An 8,040-nucleotide genomic window follows, 5' to 3' on the forward strand; every position below is an offset into this window, starting at 1 on the left:
GTTTGCCAACTTAATAAAAGCTTAACTCGTGTCACACTGTTCGCCAACAGCAACATCCATCTTATTTGTTTTCAAGTAGCAGGGAATTCAAGCCAAACCGTTGCAACTCTGCCATCAATCATTATGTTAAGCCCACCTAACGACTCTATACACGATTTCATTGGCCTGATTGAGTTTCGATTTCTGGAGCTCACAAGCCAACGGAGAGTTGCTAGACTATAGCCCTGGCAGCAAATGTAATTTGCTGCCGCTAGGGGCACGTCTAGATTTCTAGGCTAGTTTACAGCAGCCTGTCCAACAAAAATGAAACCCTCCGTGAAATTTCTCTGGGAATAGGCGGCAGGCCTACTGAAGGTGGGGGTGAGCTACCTCTCTGGTATGTTTTGTTTGGTCCTTGGTTAAAATATAATGTTCATTTTTTGGCACAAAAGCATATGCTAGTGAATGTAAACATCAATATAAACACAAACAAACGACTTCCTGCAAAATCCATGACTGTGCCTTTAATGTACAGCACCCCCTAGAAAAGCAGACATCACCCACAGCACCCCCTGCCAGATGACAAAACAAACTAGAAAATGTAATTTCGAGGAAATTACCAGTGCATGAAAATATAAATATACTGTATATTAACATAAAATGCAAAACAAACTTTTATTTGGAAACAGTTGGCAGGAGTCATAGTTGATAACAACTGACAGTTGAAATGTCTAAACTGTTAAATAGTTGAGTAGTTTAAATAGTTAAATTATTTAATAGTGAATTATTGTTTTTTGAAAATTTTAAACAGTTGTGGGCAGAGGAAATAGGAACAGAATCTGTAGTCTTAATAGAGCCAGATTGTATGCTTAAAGCCTGAGACAGAGTATATAGTTTAAAAATTGAATTTAGATAGTGTAATGGATGTTGATAGACAGAAAGTTGAATGGATGTTGATAGGCAGATTGTTTAATGGATGTTGGTGGATAGTTTAATGGGTGGATGAGTGAATGGTTTGAAGAGGATGAATGGATAGAAAGTTGGATGGAATGTGCCTTATATCCTTGTAGAATGGAGAGACACAGAGAGAGTTGGCCTAGTTAAGCAGAAAACAGTTGATACAGGTGCAATCAGTTTAACTGGCCCTTTGATGGGTCCTAGTAGTGAGCAGCTGGAAGTTGATACAGGTGCAAATCAAGTTATTTAGCCCATTGTGATGTCATCAGCCCATGTTAAGTCTATGGGGAAAAATAAGCTTGTTTTTTATTAATATCTCAAAAAGTATAAAGTTTACAAAAGTGAAAAATACATTCCCCACGTGTCCTTTTCAAGACCTACGTTACAAAGTTTGAACGAAGTTTCTACGTTAAACGGTTAAAGCTGAATTAGATGCAGAAATTTGGTGGGAAGAAGAAGAAGAAGAAGAAGAAGAAGAAGAAGAAGAAGAAGACTTCGGATAACAGAACAGTGCATTTTCATGCACTGTAATTATAGGCTAAACTATTTTTTCCAGTTGTTATTTACAGGAACTGAATGTTTAATGACCTTTTTGTGAAAAATAAACAATTTTGAGTAAATAGGGTTTTCCTTCCATGGAGTCAGAAGCAGTGACGCACATACATAGGAACAGTGACCAGTAACTTGAGTTTTACGAAGCTGACTATTAAAGGTAGATTTTTACCTATATAACCTCTCCAGATAGCCTGGCTAATGTCAGACTTCATCTCATTAATTTTCTTGTATTTGAAACGTGGTTTACGAATCCCCAGAGCCGTTTATTGGGCGCTACAAATGTCTATCAAATGCATCTGTACATAGCTCATAATGGCTTTGGTGTGTCGTCATCGTCTTGCTGCCCTCCCTCCGTTCTGTGATTGGTTCCTTCGTTGAGGTGAAAACGAAGTCCATAATCCAGTCTGCCTAGCAGCGTGAATAAAATTGTGCGCGTAAGGCAGCATGGGAAAACCCTGGCTGCTCTCCAGAGCCAATTTGATAGAAACAAACTTGTAATAGGGGAATCGTTCTCCTACATAGCCATAGAGCATAGAGCTACAGTCTCTTCTCTGTCTCACCATGTGACCATCTGGCCCCATTGTGGTTTGGTCTGCTGCTGCACTCCCCCCATTCTCACGTATGACACGCTACCCAGGGTGACCACTGTGGTGAAAACAGTGCACCTTCTCATGCTTGCACCAGTGAACATACAGTATCACATATAAGCTTAGTTGGGCATCAAAGGGAGTGTGCATCTTTGCACTTAGCACCAAGTTTCTATACCAGTGTGATGCCATTGCGGTTTAATCTGCTGCAGCCCACCTTCTCTCCTGTTTGCAGCCTACAGGTAACCAGAAGACAGTCCATAAGACCATAGCTACATTGCATCAACTCCAAATTACTTTCTCTGGTTATCAGTCATCTGAAATGCATCTACTGTATTGTTTGATATATCAGTGTGGATTCACAAAAACTACTCTAAACTCTAATCACATTATGTAATAGATGTCAGGAGGGGTGCTTCTAGTCTGGGATCAGATATCACAGTGAAAGATATTTAGATTTCTCGAGGCCCCCATTTAATGGCATTATCATGAGATAGCAAACCCTTCTTTTCCTGACCTATTGAGATAATTAATTCAATACCTCAGACCATACATTCCAATAAAAATGAATTAACAGCTCAGTGGAAACAGTTCAGTATAAGTGTAAGTATATACTCGTTTGATCCCGTGAGGGAAATTTGGTCTCTGCCTTTATCCCAATCCGTGAATTAGTGAAACACACACAGCACACAGTGAGGTAAAGCACACACTAACCTGGAGCAGTGAACTGTCTGCTACAGCGGCGCTCGGGGAGCAGTGAGGGGTTAGGTGCCTTGTTCAAGGGCACTTCAGCCATGGATGTGGGCATAGCTGAAGTGCCCTTGAGAAAGGCACCTAACTGGTTTGTTCAGCAACAAACCAGACAAGGACACCAAAGAGTTTTTAACCTAATAAATTGTCTGTTGGGGGACATACATGACTGTAACTATGCATTTAGTACATACCAGTGCATACCTGTCAGGGATGATGATATAACATGATATGCATATAACAAATGATATAACAAAGATATACAGTTAGGAACAAAATGATTCATACCCCTGGTAAATATTGATTTAATGTCAATTTTCTCTTGACCAATATGTGTGTTCTGACTGAAAATTCCACTGCCACATGGCAAACGTTTGTCAGACAATCTGGTAGAAACATGGAATTGGAAAAAGTAGTGTTTTCATATTTCAAAAATTTTCCTGAAAAATGACGTGTCTAAAATTATTCATACCCTTTTTAAATTATCAATAGAAACATCTTAATTTGCCATCACAGCTCTCAAAATGGTTCTTATAATACCAAGCCTCTCCATGTCTCCACAATGATTGTAGACCGCAGCAATCCGGGTTTTGAGGCAGGAACAATTATTTGGCATCACTCTGGACTTGTGCTCACTTTGATGGATTTAGGTCTCGACTTTGGGCCACTCTAAAATGACATTTTTCTGATTCCATGTTTCTACCACATTGTCTTGCAACCTTTTGGCATGTGGCAGTGGCAGATTCAGTCAGAACAAATGGTCAAGATAAAATCAACATTAAATCAATATTTGCCAGGGGTATGAATAATTGTGTTCTAAGCTGTAAGTAGAGGAAGAATGAATGAATGCTGAATGATGCTGCACTGGGAGAACTGTATTTGGTCACAGTAGAGTGGTAGTTTCATGGTGCAATCCAAGCTGCTCAGCCATTAAAAAGTCCCTTTCAGAACCATGGTATCAGGTTTTTATGAAACACAAAAGGTGTGTCTGCGCCCATACTAATATCCTATGATCATTAATGTGGTTCATGTATAATACTTGTTCTCAAGAAACACAAACAGCACCTTTACAAATACAAGAATTCCTAGAGGGGGGAATCACTGCCGAATTCAGGATTAATGGAGATAGGTGTGTGGTCCTTCTGAACTTGGGGCAGAATGGTGCTTCTAAATAAGTGGTTCTTCACCTCATAATGCTGAAGGGCATGCAATACTGCCTTTTACCACATGAGGGCATCAGAAGCTTGTTCATTCTGGCTCTGGATTCTATTCAGACTGATAAATGTTCCCTCAGAACAATAACGAAACAATGAACAAAAAAACATTTTGAACTTGTGCTGTATCAAATACAATGCAAGTCAAGGGAATAGTGATGTCACGAAAGCAATAGTCCATTCAAGACCACACGAATGGAAGCTCTAGCAAAGTTCTGGTAGTAAGACTCAAATATTACCTTATTCATTCATTCATAACCCTCGACCAACCACCATTTTTCACCTGCCTTATAATGACTTGATTAACTTATCCGCTTCACTGCCTCTGGTGCCATCAAAAACAAAGTCCCCACCTTCCTCCCCACCATCACCAGTTTGGTTCCTGTCACCTCATCCATGCAGTAGCTCCGCCCTGCCAGCTCTCACCAGGCAGGATTTTCCGGGTCAAGCCACTACAAGACCTGGACTGACGTGGCTACTCAAAAGAGTTCAATTCTATATTTACATGAATTGTGCATTTCTATGTCATGCAATTAAACCTTCGAGCCATATTTACTGTAACTCTATGAGTCTTACTGGTAGAATTCCTATAATCCTACATATAACTACTATAAGTAAGTAAATAAATGTCATTGTATAGCACATTTCTTATGAGTAGGTTTGGTTTGAAACGTTCAGAAATTACCTAGAAATAGCAACAGAATCTAAAGAAACAGCAGTTCTGATGTGATTTAAAAAATGGCATGCATGTTGTTCAGATATCCACTGAACTTAGCATGCAAACCAGCTAGTACCAGGCTGGCTCTATAGTAAAACCACTTTGCAAAATCACCGATGATTCAAGTTTTAAGAAATAACTGCCCCCCCCCCCCTTCATTCTACTGATATATAATTAGGGCCCGAGCACCGAAGGGCGCAAGGCCCTATTGTTTTTGTAAGGATTATTATTATTCAGTATTATTGTTATTCTACTTTTTTGTTTTCCTGTTTTTGAGGTGGTTAACACGGTCGAAAACTCACACACATGTCAGGTGTCACGCATCGCAGTTAGGTACAAGAGCTTGACCCCGGGCGTGGCCCAGGGACTCGCTAGCGCCCCCTTAGGTGACTGATCCCGTGGTTGGCAAATATTTAGAGGTGGTTACCATAATCGAAAAGTCTTGAAATTTGGCACACACATCAGGTGTCACACAAAGCAGCTAGGTAAAAAAGCTTGGCCCCGGGTATGGCCCATAGACTCGCTAGCACCCCCTTAAGCCCCCTTAGATGACTGATCCCGTGGTGGGCATATACTTTCAGCTACAAACACCAAATTTGGTAGGTGTGTGTATCTCCCCAAGATGAACAACTTTCGTATGTACAATGCATTAGCCACGGCCAACAGGAAGTGAGGTATTTGGGATTTTGTGCAGACTAATATGTGATGAAATATGTGATGAATCATGATGTCAAAAGAGGTGCTTCCCATACAGTGAATAGACAGGGATAAAAGCTTGGCGTTGCCCAGGAACTCCATAGCGCCCCCTTATGTCACTGTGACTTGTGGTTGGCATATAGTTTTAGATACACACACCAAATTTGGTGGGTGTATGTAACTCCCAAAAACAAACAACTTTTGTATTAACATGCCATTAGCCACGCCCACAGGAAGTGAGATAATTGAGATTTTGTGCGTTGTGGACATGATCAATTTTAACATACTCCTCCTAGACGGTTGATCCGATTCATGTCAAAGTTGGTATACATGACACCGAGATGTTCCTGATTATAAATTGTGAAGCTTTTTTTTGATATGTTGTAATTTGACAAAATGGCGAAATTATTAATTTTAATACCCTTCCACATAAACAATAAATGTGTCATAATTCACCATGCATGGCTTGAAATGTTTTAAATTTCACAGGTCATTGAAGACCATGTCAATGATAATATTCATAGGCCCATAATGCATGTTTGGCATAGCGCCACCAACTGGCAACAGAAAGAATGACAATTATACTGATGTCATATGATCAATTTGAACATACTCCTCCTAGACGGTTTGTCAGATTCATTTGAAATTTGGCAAATATTATGCCAAGATGTCGCTGATGTTAAATTGTGAAGGGATTTTTGATAAGTTATATATTTGATATGATTTTAATATCTCACCACAAAAACAGGAAATGTGTCATAAATCACAGTGCATTGAATGAATGGTCTGAAACTTCTCAGGTTAATAGATATCATGATTATGATGATATCTAGACACCCAATGGGCCTGCCTGACATAGCGCCACCACCTGGCCAAGCAGGAAATGTGCCAGAAATGGACAATGCCTTAAGTGATTGATCTGAAACTTTATAAAATATCGGATATCATTATTGTGATGATATTCACATTCGTAATTCACAGGCCTAGCATAGCGCCACCATCTGGCCAAGCAGGAAATGTGCCAGAAATGTTCTATGCTTTGAATGAATGGTCTGGAACTTCTCAGGTTAATAGATATTATGATTATGATGATATCCAGACACCCAATGAGCCTGCCTGGCATAGCGCCACCACCTGGCCAAGCAGGAACATGTGGCAGAAATTGGCAATGCCTTTATTGATTGATCTGAAACTTTACAAAATATTGGATATCATTATTGTGATGATATTCACATGTGTAATTCACATGCCTAGCATAGCGCCACCATCTGGCCAAGCAGGAAATGTGCCAAAAATGTTCAATGCTTTGACTGATTTATCTGAAATCTTACACAAAATTAGATATCATGATGATGAAATTCAAATGTCTTATTAACATGCCTTACATAGCGCCACCAATTGGCAAGATAAGGAATGTGTTTTTTCCACGTCTGTTGGATATCACCATCAGATGCATCAGATTAATCAGATTAGCACACACATCAAATATGTACATTTCAGAAGCGCACCACGTCGGTGCTTTGTTGGGTTCCGAAATGTCACGGGTTGCGGCCCGCAGGTGGTCGGGCCCGCCATTGCCGCTTGCGGCTATATTTATGCTTGTGATGTGATGTATATTACCATTTGTATCAAAAGATAATCAGTTTATGTGGTGATCTTCCCAATCACATGTAAATGTACTGACAGACAGAAGTAAAAATAGGTGGTAACTTTCTTTCTTTGAACCCTCACCATGTTTCCATCTGACCCCATTATGTCTCAGTTTGCAGCAGCCCACCCTTCACAATACTCTACCTCAAATCAGCAAAGTACAGTCCTCAGGTGGGTCAAACTGAAAAGAGTTTACACTGTTAGATTTAAATAACTGAGAGGTCTTATGCACCAATCGATATTTGACATTTTGCAATAGTCATATGAGTTCAAACACATAGTCATAATGCTTGACATACTATTGCTACCCAGATCATATATAGGTATATACCCTGGTGTTGAAACTTTCTATCTGAAATAATAATAATAAAAAAACATATATTTGTGGGATTGTCCTGAATCCCAAAATCTGATGAGTACAACTGTCAGTCAATCCACCACATTTGATCACATAAAGATGAGCTCCACTCCTAAATGCATCAGCTGGTAAAATATTGTCACAATAACTAATATCCTTTACAGGAGATGACTCAAGCACTTGACTATTATACCTTTTACTAAATAAAACATTTTACTGTAATTCAGCCATAAATGTTTATGTTTATGGCATTTGGCAGACACTTTCGTCCAAAGCGACTTACAATATATCCAGAATACAGTACAGAATATTTACACGAATTTCATACATGAAGAATTTGTTATTACAGAGATTCAGAAAAGGGTCGGACATATTTAACACTGATTTAAATAAAAAAAAATGCTGGCATCATTGTTTGTGTATCTGTAAAGTTTAGCCAGATTCTCTGTGTGACTGTGACCGGCGTGTGGTTTAATCTGCAGCATGCTACCCTGTCGTCTTTTTGTCTGTATGCCCAACCACAGCTGAGCAGAAAACACTCACGAAACTAAACCAGCTTCTCTTCTTTTTTTGTTT

The sequence above is a fragment of the Alosa sapidissima genome, chromosome 1, assembly GCF_018492685.1.
Source record: "Alosa sapidissima isolate fAloSap1 chromosome 1, fAloSap1.pri, whole genome shotgun sequence".
Lineage (NCBI taxonomy): Eukaryota > Metazoa > Chordata > Actinopteri > Clupeiformes > Clupeidae > Alosa > Alosa sapidissima.